The sequence below is a fragment of the Phascolarctos cinereus genome, unplaced genomic scaffold (genome assembly GCF_003287225.1).
Source record: "Phascolarctos cinereus isolate Bilbo 61053 unplaced genomic scaffold, phaCin_HiC Scaffold_1;HRSCAF=81, whole genome shotgun sequence".
Classification (NCBI taxonomy): Eukaryota; Metazoa; Chordata; class Mammalia; order Diprotodontia; family Phascolarctidae; genus Phascolarctos; species Phascolarctos cinereus.
Window position 1 is genome coordinate 68,813,989 of NW_027555514.1, and position 18,314 is coordinate 68,832,302.

The 18,314-nt window shown below is 36.7% G+C and overlaps 1 protein-coding gene across 4 annotated transcripts in view; it reads left to right on the top strand.

Annotated features, from left to right (window-relative positions):
• Positions 1-18,314, top strand: part of ZEB1 (zinc finger E-box binding homeobox 1) — a 197,987-nt gene that overhangs the window by 114,554 nt on the left and 65,119 nt on the right. The gene's annotated exons all lie outside the window — the stretch shown is intronic.

Genomic DNA, 18,314 nt, shown 5'->3' on the forward strand with positions numbered 1-18,314 from the left:
AACAAGGGAGTTCTAGAAAAACGCCTATTTCTGTTTCATTGACTACGCTATAGTCTTTGACTATGAGGACAACAAAATGTGCTAAGTCCTATGAGAGGTGGCAATACCAGATCATCTTATGTGTCTCCTGAGGAACCTTAAGGGCAGGAAGTAACAGAACCAAACATGGGACAACTGATTGGTTTGAGATTGGAAAAGAAGTATGACAAGGAAGAACTTTCTGACAAGTGTGGTTGTATATTAATGGAATAGTCTGTCTCAAGAAGTCATGAGCTTTTCCTTGAAGTAAGTGTTCAAGCAGAGGCCATAATACCGGGTACTATATATAAAGAGAATTTCTGCATTGGGTGAGAGACTGGAAGATTCTGCCAAGTTCCATCCCAAAGCTAAATTTCTATTACTTCATTAAGTCCATCATACCTTAAATCTGTTAAAATCATTAACTTCTAGTTATAATCAATATTGAAATATTGTGATACTTGATAGTCTTTTGATAGCTTATTTGTAGATAACTGCCTGAAACCAAGGGATAATATTTACCCTTGTTTTGTGCTAGGGAAGAGTAGAGAATATTTACTAATCAGTAGGTCTCTCCTGTGAGCCAGGGTACAGCCCTATAGCAATTATAAACTGTACTGTTATTTCTTTCTTCAGTTGGGTGATTAATTAGTCTGTGTTTAGCTGATAAAATGTTATTACCTTCATTTTTGTTCTGTGCAGATTTACCAAGTCTTCTAATATTGAAATGTAAATAAGGTATTGTGAATCTTAAAATCTATTTTTAGCTATGATATTTTAAGAAATATTTAACCTGCAAAAGTCTCTTTCAGGCCTCTAGGAGTCAGTATATTGTATAGGATGCCCAACTTAGGAGACCTGAGTTTGAAATATGCCTAGACACTAAATAGCTCTGTAACCATAGGTAAATCCCTTTATCCCTTCTGAACCTCAGTTTCCTCATGTGTAAAATGGGAATGAATAATAATACCTGTACCATCCACCCTCAGAGTTTGTATAAAAGCATTTTGGAAAGTCTAGAGTACTCATAAATATAAGTAAGTCTTTAATTTTAGTTTCAGAATAATGTTACGTACATAATTATTTGATTACACTAGTTTCGTATGTGCATGTCTGTGTATATATTATACATGTACATAATATATACACATGTATATCCATACACACAGACCATCTTATGTGAAGAGTATTTAAGAAATATGCTATCTCTTGTTCACATTGTAAGCTTTTGTTGGCATAGTGAAATGAACATTATTTTTCACAGTGAATCATAGAATAGCCAATAGAGCTGAAACCTGGCACTATTTACTTCCTCATAAGATTATAGATCTAGACTTAGAAGGCAGAGGTCATCTTAGCTAACCCCCTCGTTTGACAGATGTGGAGACCGAAGAGCATGTAACTTTTAGTTTATGAGTGAACACATGCTTCGTTTCATTGGGCTTTAAGAAACAATTCATATGCTTTAATTAGGATACATATTCTTGTTTGGCATGAAGGTGATATGGAAAATACCAAGTCAAGATAGCTTCCCTGGTGTTCCATGGGATTCTAAAATGATAGCTATATTGATATAGATGTGTGTGTGTGTGTGTGTATATACACACACACACACACACACACACACACACACACATAGGATTGTTTTTGTGGATGGTTTCTTCCTAATCTTCCCCAAAAAAAGAAAATTAAAGAATAGAAAATGTCTTTGGCTCAGAAGCATCCAGTGAGGTATCATCTGGTGGGGCAGAGCACAGCCCCAACCTGAGAGAGGGGCGAAGACCACTCCTTCCTCCTATACAGCCAGCTAGCCTTTCCCCCAGGGGCATCTCTTAGAAGTGAAAGAAAGGTGGGCCTGGCCAGAAGCCCAAATGCCTCTGCTGCTTGCAAGAACTAAGGACAGATTAGAGAGAGAGAGATACAGACATTGCTTCATGGAGCCCATTGTGGAATGAATCTTTACTACCCAGTATTTAGAGGGAGTATCTGGAAGCTCAGAAAGCAATATTTAACCAAACTGTGGCAAATACCGTGCTACTAGGCTGACTGCAGTTATTTTGAGGAAATGCTATGAAGTTTAAAGAAAATTGCCAAAGCAAAATTCCTTTTCATTTCACTTTTAGATTTTTTTTCTTTAGTGCCATTTAGCATGTTTGATAGGGACAGTGAGGGTTATGAAATTAAAATATAGCACCACAAGTTCAAAAAAGTTTAGGGACCACTGATTTACAGGGAGAAGATGTGCACATTTGAATATGATACTCTTTCCTACAGAGTAAACTTGCTCATTGTCAATTAGCAAAATTAGTGGGAAGATGACAGTGCTATGGAATTAGTCATCTATGCAGATGTTGTAATAGATCTAAAGCAAGAAGGAGAGGTAGCATGGCATGGTGGATAAAGAGTTGACCTCAGCTAACATGACTTCAGTTCAGGTCTTGGCTATAACACATCCTGGGCTGTGTCATTTGGGCAAAAGCAAGTAACCTCTTATTGCTTCTGGCTGCTCTCTGAGGCTAGAAGTTGAAGAGAAGGTGCCAGCTTGTATTGGTAAAAGGAGTTGTCAATAGCAGTGAAATAGCAGGGCCAGTCCCTGTCCTGAAGGCTGTCTGAGCTAGTTTTCTCATTTTACAGATGAAAAAAATTGAGGTTCAGGGTAGTGGAGTTACCCAAGGTCTCCCAGGTAGTAAGCCTCAGAGACAGGACTTGAACCCAGACACTTTGACTCCAGAGCCCATATTACTCCCGTTGTACCATGCTTCCTCCCTCCTTTATGTTCAGTTCAATATATTTAAAAACTACTTAAGTTCAGCCACCTGTACAGAAGTTTTTGGAAGATCATAGAAAGCAATATATATAATAAATTGTGAGAGTTATCCACTGTGTGATCACAGAGCTCAGTAGGCAGCTGTTTATGTGAATGAATGAAAAGTAAAATAAGCTCGTGTATTATTTTGGCAAGTGGTGGAAGCTATAGCAGTAGTACATTCCATTTTCACCTCTTTGTCGGGTATGAATAATCAAATTAACGTTAATTTTACATCTATGAGGAGAACATGACAATCTTTTTTAAGAATATTTTATTTTTTTCTCAAATACCAAAAACGGTGAGCCTTTCCATATATCATAAAGCAAAAAAAAGGGGAGGGAGAATTACAAATGAAACTGAATTATGTACATCTTGCTGTTCATTTTTAATGTATTTATATAATAAATAGCATATGATACATAATGATGCATAATAGGAAGCTTATGATAATATGATATATTTGTACAATAGAAAATATCATAAATTCTATGTATAACTTTCAAAGCTCTCCTTGTCTTGTGATTGTAAATCTTGTGATTGTTTCTGATTTTCTGTTATCCTCTACACATTTTAAAAAAATGATTTTCTCTTTCTTTCTGTTTTTCTTTCACTTTTTCTATCCTCTCCCTACTCCTCCCTTGAAATCTGAAAAAAGAAAGGAAAAACAAAATCCTTGTAATATATATGCATAGTCAAATAAAATTGATTCCTACTTTGGCCATGTCCAAAAATGTATATCTTACTCTGCATCTTAAATCCTTAATTTCTCTATCGGGAGGTGGGAACCATTGTTCATTCATTAGTCTTCTGGAAGCATGGTTGGTTTGGATTGATTAGAGTTCTTAGGTCTTTCAAAACTGTTGTTCTTTACAGTGTTGTTATTGTATAAATTATTCTGATTCTGCTCACTTTATACTGCCTCGGTTCACCCAAGTCTTGCAAAGAATCTTTCAGACCATCTCTTTCATCCTCTCTTATGTCACAATTATATTCTATTATATTCATATGCTATACTATTTTCAGCAATTCCACAATTTATGGGCACCTCTTAGTTTCCAGTTTTTGTTGCTACCACAAACAGGGCTGTTATTAATATTTTTGCGCATATGAGTCCTTTTCCTCCTTGATCTCTTTGTGGTATAGGCCTCAGAGGATTGCTGAATCATATATCATTGCTGTGTCAGTGATTTGAGGGACACAATAATGCTTCCCAGAGTGTCTGAATCAATTCAGAGCTCCATCAGCCATGCATAGATGTGTTTCCCACAGTCTCTCCAACATTTGTCATTTTCTCTTTTTGTCATTTTTACCACTTGGTGGGCATGAGATAGAACTTCGAAGTTGTTTTAATTTGCGTTTCTTTAATTACATGAGGCATCAGGGTGGCACAGAGGATAGAATGTCAGGCCTAGAGTCATGATTACTCCTCTTTCTGAGTTCAAATCCTGCCTGAGATACTTACTAGCTGTGTGACCCTGGGCAAGTCGCTTAACCCTATTTGTCTTAGTTTCTTCATCTGTAAAATCAGCTGGGGAAGGAAATGGCAAACTATGCCAGTGTCTTTGCCAAGGAGACCCCAAAGGGGGTCGTAAAGGGTTTGGATGAGACTGAAAAATGACTTATTGCTAGTGATTTAAAGCATCTTTTCATGTGATTGTTGATAGCTTGGATTTCTTCATTTGAAAACTACACATTTATATCCTTAGACCATTAATCTGTTAGGGAATGGCTTCTGTTCTTAGACATTTGAATCAATTCCTTGGACATTAGACCTTTATCAGAGAATCTTACTGCAAATATTTTCCCCATATAACTGTTTTCCTTATAATTTTAACTACATTGGCTTTCTCTATATATATATGTGTATATATGTGTGTGTGTGTGTGTGTGTGTGTGTGTGTGTGTGTGTGTGTGTGTATATATGTATGTATGTATAGTCCATCTTATCTCCATTAAGATGCTCTGATTCTTATGATCTAGCCACCGCTCAGAGATTCTTATGTAGCCAATAGCCCACAGATATTTAGATTCCTTAAAAGTCTGGCTGATATGGCGAATCTTTAATAAACCTTGTTTTTGGCTGAGAAAAAAATAATTTTAACTAAATTGGATTTGTTTTTGCAAAAACTTCTAAATTGTGTGTGATCAAAATTGTACATTTTATTTTCTGTAATCCTCACTGTCCCGTATTTGGTCATGACTGCTTCCCCTATCCATAGTTGCAAAATATATTTCTGTTCTTTCTTCACTTAATCTATTTGTGAAGTGATCAATTTACTTTATATATTTAGCTTATCTTGGTATATGGTATGTGAAAGTGGGCAAATTTAATTTATGCCAAACTGCTTTGTGAGTTTCCCAGAAATTTTTGTCAAAGAATGAGTCCTTACTCCAGTAATTGGCATCTTTAGGTCCATTGAACACTAGATTACCATATTTCTTTGCTTCTATGTGTTATATGCCTTATCTGTGTCACTGATGGACTTATTATTTTTAACCAGTATGTAGCAAATAGTTGCAGTGATTACTGCTTTGAGTATAATCTGAGATATGTTTTTGCTAGGCCAGTCAGCTAGGTGACACAGTGGATAAAACACTAGGCCTGGAGTTAGGAATACTCATCTTCATGAGTTCAAATCTGGCCTCAGACACTTACTAGCTGGGTGACTCTGGGCAAATCACTTAATCCTGTTGGCCTCAGTTTCCTCATCTGTAAAATGAGATGGAGAAAGAAATGACAAACCACTCTAGAATCTTTGCCAAGAAAACCCCAAATGGGGTCACGAAGAGTTGGATAGGAATGAAACAACAATTACTAGGCCCCGTCCTCTTCATAATTTCCCTTGACCTATTGTTCCTCCAGATAAATTTCATCATTTTTTTCTAACTCCATAAAAGTAATCCTTTAGGAGTTGAATTGCCATGTCACTGAATGTGTAAATTAATGTAGATGGTATTGTCATTTTTGTAATGTTAGTGCTTCATATAAATACTATTCCTCCAGTTATTTAAATGTGTCTTTGTTACTGTAAAGAATGTTTTGTTGTATTCATATAGTTTCTCTCTGTTTGATAGGTAGATTCTTGAATATTTTCTATATTCTGTAAACTTGGGGATAGAATTTCTCTTTCTTTCCCTCCCTGCTGGGTTTTGTTGGTAATAATATGGATGCCAATGATTTATGTAAGTTTTGTATTCTACAAGTTTGTTGAAGTTATTGTTTCAGTTGATTTTAATTGATTCTTTTGGGTTCACTGGATAGGCCATCCCATATCTAAAAAAAGTGTTTTTTTTCTTTTTGTCTATACTTATATATTATTGTTTACTAATATTTATTATTATAAAATATTTTCTTGCCTTATTGCTATAGCTAGCATTTCTAGCACTGTGTTAAATAATAGTCATGATAATGGTCATCCTCTCTTTACTCCTGTTTATATTAGAAAAGTCTCTAGCCTTTTTCCATAGTACATATATTGCTGGTTCTTAGTTTTAAATGGATACTTCTTAACCATATTAAGGAAAGCTTCCCTTAGGAACTATGCCTTATCATGCTTTCTAACAGAAATAGATGTCAGATTTTGTCAAAACCTTTTTTCAGTATTGATAATGATCATATGATTTCATTATTTTTGTTATTAATTCATTTTACTATATTTGTATTTTTTCCTATATCAAATCAACCTTCATGCCTAGTGTAAATCCAATCTGGTCATAGTATATAATTGTTTTTAATATATTGCTAGAGCTTCTTGGCTAATATTTAATATTTTTACTTGGAATGTCATTGAAGATATTGGTCTGTAGTCTTCAAAAAGTTTAGGAAAATACCTTTTTTTCTTTTTGCAAACATTACTGCAAAAATTATGTTATGTAATGTTGGAATTGTTTTTTAAATGTCTGATAGAATACACTTGTCAATCTACCTGGTCCTGGATAGTTTTTGTTTTTTTCCTTTGGGAGTTGATATACGGCTTGTCCAATTTCTTTTTCTGATATTGAGTTATATAAATAATCCATTTCTTATTCAGTTAATGTGAATATTTTCTATTTGTATAAATATCCATCCATTTCATCTAACATATTAATTTTATTAACATATCATTGGGGAGGATGGTTTCTGATAAGCTCTTAGTTTTGTTTATCAATCCAGTGGGTTTTTTGCTTTGCTTTTGCTTTCCTTGATTTTCAGAATTTTTACTGTAGTATTTAGTTGGGATTTCTTGATTTATTGCTCTCCTAGGGATTTGTTTTGCTTTGGTTTTTGGTTCATAGGGCACAACAGTTTACCACCCTGATGGCTAAGTGATTCTGTTTTGTAGGTTGCTCTCTTCATACTCTAACCTCTGTTCTCTCATCCCTCATCAATTATATCTCTCCACTGTCCCCTTCCCAGTCTTTTCTGTTTTTCCATTGTGCCCTCTGAAAAGCATGTTCTGTTGTTAATAAAATGCCATTGATACTAATCCTGTGCTTTTCCCCGTGGAAACACCTTGATATGTATTGGTATTTATTTATATATGTATGTGTTGTTTCTTCTCAATAAAATTCCTTAAGAGCAAAGACTTTCGTCTTTGTTGTCCCAACCCTGGACGAGATAGCACATAGTAGGATCTTAATAAAGGCTTGTTGAATTGTATTAAGTTATCCTTTAGAAAGTCAAATAAGCACAGAAAAATGAAGACCCTTTTTAGGTCATAAGTAATAAGTTTAGAGCTAGAAGAGGCCTTAGAGGTCATTTAGGCCAAGCCCCTCACTTTACAGAGGCAAAAACAAGGCCAAATAATAGATGAGTAGTAGTATCCTGGACGGAGTGGTGGGCTTGAAGCCAGAAAAGCCTGGCTTCAGTTTCCTCATCTGTCAGATGAGAAAAAATAACCCTTTCTACCTCACAGGCTTCTTATAAGGAAAGTTATTTGTAAAACTAAATGTCATACATAAATGTAAGGAACTGTATAAATGTTTGTATTATTCCTACCCTTAGAGCCTTATCTTATGCCATGTAGTTTGATTTGACCAAGATCTTGCATGTTGTAAATGGCAAAGCCCTGGCATATTTCACCTATTGTAGATCCACTAACACAGATCATGCCATCTAGTCCCTTCGATGAAAAATGAGGAAAGTCTGCTCATCTTCTGAAATTGTTTCTATCAAAACTCCATTAGCATCAGCATATGTGTTTCCCTATAAAGTTAAAAGAATCAGAAAGAAGAATTGGTGGGAGAGAGAATTACAGCCCTGAGCTTTAAAGGGTTTTGTGAGGGACTTGGGCTATTCTCTAGGACCTGAAGAAAAAAACAAAGGAGGTGACCAGTGAGACATTCTGATGCTATTATGCAGTTGTATCCGACTCTTCATGGCCCTTTCTCAGGTTTTCTTGCCAAATACACTGGAGTGATTGGCCATTTCCTTGTCCAGTTCATTTTACAGATGAGGGAAACTGAAACAGACAGGGTTCAAGGACTTGACCAAGGTCTCACAACTAGTAAGTGTTTGAGGCCAGATTTAAACTCAGGAAGAGGAGTCTTCCTCACTTCAGGCCCAGCACTCTATCCACTGTGCCATCTAGCTGTCCCTGAGCCATCCCACGACCCAGAAATTTCCGTGGAGAGGGGTTACATCAACAATAGTCTCTGTCCCTCTAACTCCTGGTATTTTGGAGAGTAGTGGGCTTGGAGCCAGAAAAAAGCCATTTTCCTCAGATGAGAAAAATAACGCTTTCTCCCTCACAGGCTTCTTAAAAGGAAGTTATTTGTAAAACCAAATGCCTTATGTAAATGTGGGGAGTTTATATTCCCTCTACCCATAGAGCCACAACCATGTAATTTATACCTAAGAGAGCGTCAGCATCAAATACTGTGAATGATTTAGAACCAGTTCCCCCCTGACTGCAGGTACAAAAAAATAAACGTTTCAGACCTGAAGATTTAGCCAGTACATATTAAGGGAAAATACATCCTAAATACCAAATAATCAACTTATACCTTTATTGAAATAGGAAAATTTATGGAATAAATAAGGTAGTGCAGTTTTTATCAGTATTAGGTGTGTTGGTGTCTAGGGCAGTACATGTTAAGTGTGGCTAATGCTGAATTGATAGAGAAATGCACACAATTTTCTTCCCTGCATTCATGGCAACTTCCCTTGTTTATAAGAGGTCTTTTTGTAGCCCCAAAGATAGAATTCCTGTATCATCTGTATATTAAGAACTAGCTTTAGTGTTGGAACTAAGTAATGGTTTTCTGGCATTGTCTCCTGAAACAGTACCCAGGGAGCACATAGCTGTGATCCCCACAACCTCTAGGGTATACCCGACTAGGAATTATAATGAAGGAGTGAATCTCTGTGGGCCCTTTACCTTGTTCAATAGTCATAAACAAGGCTTATCAACAGACATACTAAAGAAGTCTTCAAGTAAGCCAAGTCTACCTCCACACTAACTGAAAGCTAGGAAGGAATAAAATCACTTTAGCTGTCTCTGGTTACCTCCCACTCAGGCAGCACTCGGAACTTCTATACGTACCACTCCTTTAAAGGGAGTTGGTAACCAATTACATTGTAAACTGTCCAAGGGGAGGAAACTCTTGTCTGTTTTTACATTTAGCAACCAGCTAATCCTCCTTCCCAAATTACCTTGTAGTTAACTACTTTGTATCTATTTGCATGTATTTACTTTATATTTTTGCTGTATGTATTTTTATATGTGCTTGTCCCCTCCTTTAAAAAGTAATCTCTTTTCCAGTAGGAAGTGTTTCATTCTTGGTACTTGTAACCCCTAGCTCAGTGCCTGGCACATCGTAGATACTTACTAAATAATTGTGTGATTGATCCATTGATGTGATATTGTTTTCTACACCAGAAACTCAATAAATATTAATTTACTAATAATGACTTTTATAAATAAAGGGCAGACTTCAGCAATTTTCTTCTAAAACGTTTATACCCCTGGAAATATCACATTAAAGGGCAGCTAGATGGGACACTGGATAGAGCACTGGCCCTGAAGGCAGGAGGACCTGAGTTCAAAACCGGCCTCAGACCAAACACTTGATACTTACTAGCTGTGTGACCCTGGGCAAGTCACTTAACCCCAATTGCCTAAAAATTAAAAAAAGAAAAAAGAAAATATCACATTAAGTAATGTGACAGCTTTGGGGGGCAGATTAGTGTTTTTATTTATATTTAGTAGAAGAAGAAAAAAAAGGTGGTGACTATGAAAACATTTACCAAAAGAAATTTAAAATTTAGAGGGTCACAAACTTGGAGCTAAAAAGATTATCAAAGCATAAATTTAGAGGTGAAATGGACCTTATCTAGTCCAATTCCCTCATTTGGCATTTGGGGAAGCTGAGGTCCAGAAATATGCAGTGAGTTGCCCAAGGTTACACAGGAGTAAAGGGCAGAGCCAGGATCATGGGAGATAGCATACATTCTCAGTGCAACAAGTGTGTCTTGTTACTGTGAAAAGCATTGTGGGAGATGAAAAAGTATGGTGTCCCTGACCACAAGGTCTTGGATCCAAGGCAGACCGTGAGACATAAAGTAATTGAGTAAGATAAAAAGACAGCCTGGGTAATAAAATGTTAAAGGGAACGTAATCATGTCAAACTTTATGGCTCAGAAAACAAGTTCTAGAGCGTGTCATGAAGAGTAGGGCTTCAGTATTAATTGAAATTATCACTGAATAGTTTTATAGACACCTTGAGATTTGAGGTGGACCTTAAAGGCATATCAGCATTAAGATAGGTAAGGTGAAGGTGGGAAGTTATACCAGGTATTTGCAAAATATTGAAGGGTGGTAAATTTGTACTTAACATACTGCTTTGTGACTTCTCAGTGTTTCTGTCTTGTGCAGTATTTAACATTTCCTAGGTGTAGATAAATTATAAGCTCCTGAAGGACAAGGACTGAAGAATGCTTTTTATACCTACCAGAAGAATGCAAAGAACGGAACTGTGTATATAATAGATACTCAAGAAAATATTTCTTAAATAAGAGATCCAAATTGGAAAAATTACAATATAGACAGACCTATTTTTGGTCATAGGATAGTCCTAGAAAAGACATCTTAAAAGTTGGTCAGATTTTTCCATAGAGAACAATGTTACAAATTAGAATTGTGTTTCTTACCAAGGGCTAGGTATCATCAGGTAAGCCCCATATGTTACAATATGTTATAGAAGCAGGTATGTCACTAATAAAGTTCGGTAGTCACTTTAAATGATTATACTCGGTGTCCTGTAAAACAAGAATAAATGTTGATTCCATGAGAAACCCCAGTGTACTAGAAAGTGTGCACTTAGCACATAAAAAAGCAATTCTACTGTATTATAAATTTGATCTAAAACAATTGTGCTAATATTAAAGGTCTTGAAGATTTAATCAGTTTTAATTTTTCTTATTTTAAAAAAATTTTAGGAGAACATCTGAGGGATAATTTGAGCACCCTAATTAAGTACATTATAAAAAACTGGGAGAAAATTTCTATGACACTTTTCCCCCCTCAATGAGCAAGTACAGGCCTTCTAAAATTATTCTGTCGTCCTTAGAGCTATGTCCAGAGTAACTAGTGCACAGTATATATTTATTACTCAGAGGACAGATTGATAACTAGAAAGGGACCTTTTTAATCTTATTTAATATTACTCTTCTTCAAGAACTCAGCATTCTAGCCTAACTCTGTTTCCTAAATTTAACATTCCATCTCCCTACTTCCCATTCCTGAAGTGTCCCCTCTTCATCTCTGCCTTTCAGAATACTTATCTTCCTCAGTTTGCTTGCCACCTCCTTCATGAAGTCTTCCCTGTTCCACCTCGCCAGGTGTTAGTGTTTTTTCCCTCCCCAGTTTTCCTTATATTATGTTTATCTGTGTACTGAAGACAGGAACTGTTTATTTTTTATGTTCATCACCCTAGCACCTAAAACAGTGTCTTGTCATATATCATCTGCTTATTAAGTGTTGGTTGAAATAAATTGAATAGGAACTGAGAGCCTTTTCGACAACAAAACATATCCTGGTATTCCCAGGAAAAGCCTTGGCTGGGGAACCCAAGCCAAAGTATATGATGTATGAGAGGTTGTTGTTCAGTCATGTCCAGCTCTTCTTAACCCCTTTTGGGATTGTCTTGGTAGATGTACTGTGTCTGAGGTTGGATTTGAACTCAGATCCTCCTGACTGGACCTAGCACTCTATCCGCTCTGCCACCTAGCTGCCCCTTTTGAGGAGTACCTAAGATTTAAACACAGAGCTTTAGTAATGGGCTATATTTTAAAATCCTATGTAATTTAAAATTATTAAATCCACCATAATTATTGTCATCATTTAAAAAATTTTTTATTTGCGTTGATTTGTGTAACCTTGTTTTTAATGCTCCAGTGAAAGGCATTCTCAACACACACAACTGTTTCAAAAGGTATTCAAAATACCTTACTGGTTCTTGTGTATCAGATTTACCCCCAAATACTTGCTTTTTCAAAAATTACAATCCCTTATCCCAAAATCATGATATAAAGTCCATACAAAAGAACACAAAATTTTTATTAAATGTTTTCATGTTTTTCTGGAATGGCATCTTTCCAAAAAAGATCTCAACTCCCCCTGTTCCCAGGTAAATCAGGTATGCAAATTCCAAAAATTCCTTGGTGTACACTCCGTTCATTTTATTTCTGAACAACATATTCCAAACTAAATATAAAAGTTCTAAATAGATTTTAGCAATGTTCCTCTCTGTGGTTTATGGTCATCTTCATGGCCCTAGAGGTGAAGCTTTGTCTTAATATTCTGTTCTATGTCTCTGTCTCTGTGACACAGTTTGTCTCTTGATTTATATCATTTTGAAGCGTTCTCTTATTTTTCGTGCTCTTCTGTTTCATGCGAAATGTACTCTCCTATCTAGATTATGGAGAACTTAAAGAAAGGGACTATCTTCAATATCTTTTGTGTTCTTCCATAGTACCTAACAGAACGTTAGACCTGGAGTAGATGCAGAGTCAGCAGTTTTTCAGAAGCGGCAGGTCCAGTCTTTTATTCACTGTAATTTAGGATTTGAGGCCAAAAATACACGTAGGCATATTTCAGTATTTCTATGAGAGAGGCCGCCTGGCCTGGTGTCTGGAGGGAAGGCCTCTGACTCATGTTGGCTGCGTGACCCTCAGCAACCCCTTTCTACAACTACAGGTTACAGAAAAGATGATGACTTCTTCCTCAGGAGTGCAGACCATAGAGGACTGGCGGTGACCTTTGTCCTCATCTGGCCTGCGTCCTTCCCAGGGGAGGTTTTGTCGACATTGTGTGGTGACCCGTCCAGGCATGTCCTTGGTCCTCCCTGACTCTGCAGCGACCTTGACCTCGCCCGCCCTTCCCCAGTCTGTTCTCTGTGCATCTTGTTAGGTGCAGATATGTTTGCAGGTTGCTCTTTCCCTGCCTCCTCCTTGTGAACTCCCTGACAGCAGGGACTGTGTTTTTGCCTCTCTTGGTATCCTCTGTACTTAGCACGTTGTGATGGTTGTTGTTGAGTTGTGTCCGATTCTTCATGACCCCTTGCATCCTGTTCATGGGCTTTTCTTGGCAAAGATACTGGAGTGGTTTGCCATTTCCTTTCTGAATGGATGGAGGCAAACAGAGTTTAAGTGACTTGCCCAAGGTCACATAGCTAGTAAGTGTCTGAGGCCAAATTTGGACTCAGGTCTTCCCTACTCCAGGACCAGCGCTCCGCTCACTGAACCGCCTGGCTGCCTGCTTGTTGACTGACTGGCTTTCCTCATTATGTGATCATCCATCTCTCTGATGTTATCCTTTTCCCTACTTCTCCAGCGCTTGTTGGCGGCATGTTCCGCCCTACTCACAACCTTCATGACCCCCTGTGTTTCTCTCTGAGTGATCTAACTTCAGTTTTGGGGAGACACTATTTCATGATCAGGAGAAGAGGAGAGAGCCAGCAGTCACAGAGCTTCTCATGCATGCCAGGCACTGTCCTGGGTGGTTTACACATATCCTCGTCTTTGGGTTGTTTTAGTTGATTGGTAACAATATCTTTTAAAGGTAAGTGAGCATTTTAAAAATTATTAAAATGCAGCTGTTACCAGATTAGTGTAATCCTGGGCTTTCTTGATGTCCAAGAGAGGGAAAAGTTTTTTGAAACAGCAATGCGCCCCCAGGCCTTTAGTGGAAATAGTGCCAGCTCTGCCACAGGCTGTGTGACCTTATGTCACTTAAGGTTCCTGGGTCTATAAAATGACAAGGTTGGCTGGAGATCTTTACTCCTAGCGAAGAGGCTGTGCGGTGGAGCTTGGGCTGATTGGTGGGTTTTGTTTGCTTTTTTGATCAGCAGCTTTCTAAGGATACCCAATATTTAATGGAAAACAATTGACAGCTTACCTATCTAAGCACATTGGTGATTATCTGAAGTTATTTTTGTTTGCATATATCTTTTTACATTTCCAAAAGTGGCTACATTAAAGGCAATCATTTTCACTGTCTGAAGGGAAATATGCAAATTTAGTAAATGCTAGTTTAGAAATACTTGTTTTTTTTTCTTTTTCCAAAGATCTATCTGCTTTTAACTCAGTAACAAAATGGAACTGTTCCCAGTTGTTTCTGGTTATAATATTTCTACAGCTATTTTCAATTACTAAGAAACATAAGCAAGTCTTAGTTATCTTTAGATTGCTTACACCCTGTGTTTTTCTGTCTAGCATTCTCTTAGTTATTAATCTTTCCTTTTTGTTAAGATGTGGTTGTTAAGGAAAAAAGGCATACTTCATTTTATACAGATATGCTCTTACACATTAGTTAAGTCTAATTTTGTAGGCCAAATTATATTTCACATGTGCCAGTGAGTTAATTACTTAAAAGAATATGAAGGCAAATAATATTTGCATGATTATGTTACTGAATTTTTTTCTTTCTGATAGAGAAAGTTCCCTCAGTTATCTCTTTTTTTTGTACATAAATCTTATTTTTAGTTATCAGGTTTCTTTAAAGTAGGAAACAACAGTATATACTAAATTTATCATTTGCCACTAAACATAATGCAGTAAGAAAATGTTTTTTTATTCCAAGTATCTTTAGATTTTATACAATTTAGTATTTTCTGTGACATTGCACAGACTTTCCTCGTTCTCCCCCATTGGGCCCCTAGGCAAATCAAGAATTAGCTATATATTACCTTAACTGAAGAAACACAAATTAGGACCTGTAACTTCTCTAGGCAAATAGCAATTTGGAAGTTTCAATAAAGTCTCTTCATATCAATAATGTTAGTAACTTGGAGAATTTTTTCAATCCAGTTTTTTGATCTTTTATATATGTACCTTTTGTGATAGCATTGACAAAATTAACTCCTGTTGTGATATTTTTTCATTTTATAAACTTTAATACAAAAAATTTCTATGTATAGGCTGTCATGAAACTTCATAAACAAGCCATGTCTTTTCCCAATTCTGGTACCTTAGATTCACAGAATATTTTACCTGGAAGGAACTTTTCCCCTGCCCCATTTCCTGCTGCCACAGATACCTAACCACTGAAGAAGTTAGTGAGTTGCTTGAATTGCTGCTATCATCATTCATTCAACAAATACTGATTAAATATCTCCTATGGGCAAGATACAGTCCTGTGTTGGCACTACAGATGAATGAGGCTTGATTCCTGCCTCAAGGCACTTACATCCTGGTAAACAAGAGTTAGACCAATACTGATGATGCCCGGCAGCAGAATAAGGAAATAGAGATGTCACTTCTTGTCTTGGGTCAGGAAGGTCACCTTGGCAGAAGTAGCCTTGTAGTTACACCTTAAAGGATGGGCAGAATTCCCAACATGGAGGTGGGGAGAAGAAACAGCATGAACAAGTAAGGCACAGAGTCAGGAAAACACAGAGTTTATTTGGGGAATTACAGTTAGTACAGTTTGGCTAGAGGGCCAGGGGATGCGTAGGAAGAAAGAATCCTTGAAAATTCAGTTGGGGTCAAACTGTGGAAGGACAGTGGAGAAGTACGAAGTTCTATCTGTTAGGGTATCTCTTGATTTTTTTTTCTGCTGAAACAAAGTCCAAACAAGTAGCATGCAAAATGGATTATTGGTGGGAGAGACTAAAGGCAGGAGCTTGTTAAAGTTTGGAGCTTGTTAAACTAGCGTGAAGCCTAAGCTAATGTGATGATAGTGTGAATAGTTTGATAGAGGCTGTTGGAACACAATGTCCCCAGAACCTGAGTAGCTACGGGTGATTTGGAGTGAAGGGACAGAGAGAAGTCAAAGGTAATTACTTCTAGCCTGGCCAACTTTGCCATACAAACATTGATGGAAGGAAATTGCTGTGTTTAAGCTTAGAGAGGCATTTGCTTGCTATCTTCAAGAATTGGAAAGGTTGCCTCAAGGAAGGATTAGATGTATTCTGCATGGCCCCAGGGAGCAGAGCAATATTTGTAAGAAAACACTTTCTAATGGGTTGCCTCTAGAAAGGCAAATTTTCCCTCACCAAAAGTCTTTAAGCCAAGGCAGGATGACACTTTGGGAAATGTTCTGAACTCCAAAGCAGATGTGTGAACTTGTGATAGATAGATGGACGGATGGATGGATGGTTGGATAGATGAATTTGCGAATATGTTATATAGCTATAAATACATGTGCATATGTATGTGTTCTAAATATGAGTGTTGTATATATCATACATTTTGATAATTTCATTTCTATATGTTTTCCCTTATAATCTTACGTATTTTGTTTTTGTGCATTGAAAACTGTTATTGTGAAAGGTTTTCCCAGATTGCCAAGGGGAGCCATGCATGATATAAAAATGGATTAAGAACCTGTAGTATAGTAGTTCTTCCTATATAGTCTAGCCTTGACTAAATGATCTCTGAGAGTTCTTTGAACTGTGAGATATTTGGATTCTGGGAATTATCTTACCATTAATAAAAATAAGGAAATCAAGAGATGATTTGAGGGAATGAAATTAGTTCATCCAATCTGATTTGTGGTGATGTAGTAGAAAGAACCAGGAAGCAAATTCTAGCAAACCGTTGGAGGTTTGGTTCTACTATTTAAATGAAGCATTTTTGACAGAGAAAAATCAAGCAACAAGGCTACTCTGGCTGAGAAATTTTCTAATGACTCTGTCTCCATATTTCACGTGCCCCTTTCCCAGCTTTTCTCTTATTGATGCCCTACTCCAGAAATGTCAACCTCACCAAATTCCCAAGTGCCACTCTCACCAAATTATAAAGTAATTGTAATTATAAAATGTTTAACAAAATAAAAATACATTACAGCGTAGATGATGTTAATTTGTGGTTTTCTGTGTGACCTGCAGGAATTGAATTCTATTTGAATTTTACACCATTGTCCTACTCTATGCTTTCCTGTATTGCTTACTATCAAGAATAGTTCCTTAGTGTACTGAACAAATGAAAAAGCATTCATTAAGCACATACTCTGTACAAATTGTTTCTTCAAAAAGAAAAGGCAGCTATGTGACACATTCATTTCCGTAAGAATCTGATGTTGAAAATTACTTTTATAATGGAGTAATCCTACCCCAGAGCATCTTCTTGTCTAGGCAGAATTTCAAGGCCATTAGTTTTTCCTCTATGTTTCTTTCCCTGCACGTAGCCCTGATGATGGAGAACAACCAAGGCATGTTCAGAGATCCTCCTGGCACCATCTTGGACCCTAGAGATGCTGGGAGATCATTCTTATAGGATTCATCTGAAATTTTGGACTGGGCACAGTTAACACACTGTGGTCATTCAAAATATTGTACTAGGTTGAGGGACTGTTCCATGCTGTTGGAAGCACATTCAATGATTTTTTTTCCCCTCTTTTTTAGGATTTTTCCCTCTGAATTGTAGACTTTATGTGAAAGGTTTGTCTTCTGCTCTGACTGCAGGTTTGGGGATTTGGGTGAGGATGGACAGAGTACAATTAGATCTGTATTAATTTAGCCGTAATAACAGGAAAATTATGTGGTTTCTGTCAACAATATAAAGAAATGTTCTCTACCTGTGGTCTTAGGTAACACATAACACCATTAACACCTGAAGCAAACTGAAAGGTAATCTTTATTTTACATGTATTCTGTGTCTATCCCAGAGCTCAAAGCAACAGTTTGTACTGATCTGCTATCTAATTGTATTATTTTAAAACATTTGAACTTCCTTGCCTATAGCTTAATGATTTAATATAAGATTATAAGGCAGCGTAATTGTATTTGGTTCAATGTTGTAGTGCTCTTTTGTTGAACTGTGTTAATCTGATTTTTTATTAAAAATCATTTTTGCATTAATTACCTGAGAAACAGATGTTTAACAGCATGAGGCCATAATTAGTTTAGTTTATATGCATTATGTGGTCATCACTAATACTGAAAAGAATATACTATGTGAATGTGCTTTAGAAGGCTATATAGAATACAGTGAATATAGCAATGATGCATTCTGATTTTGCTACAACTGTATTTAGAATAACAGTACTTGCTATTTTGATTTATG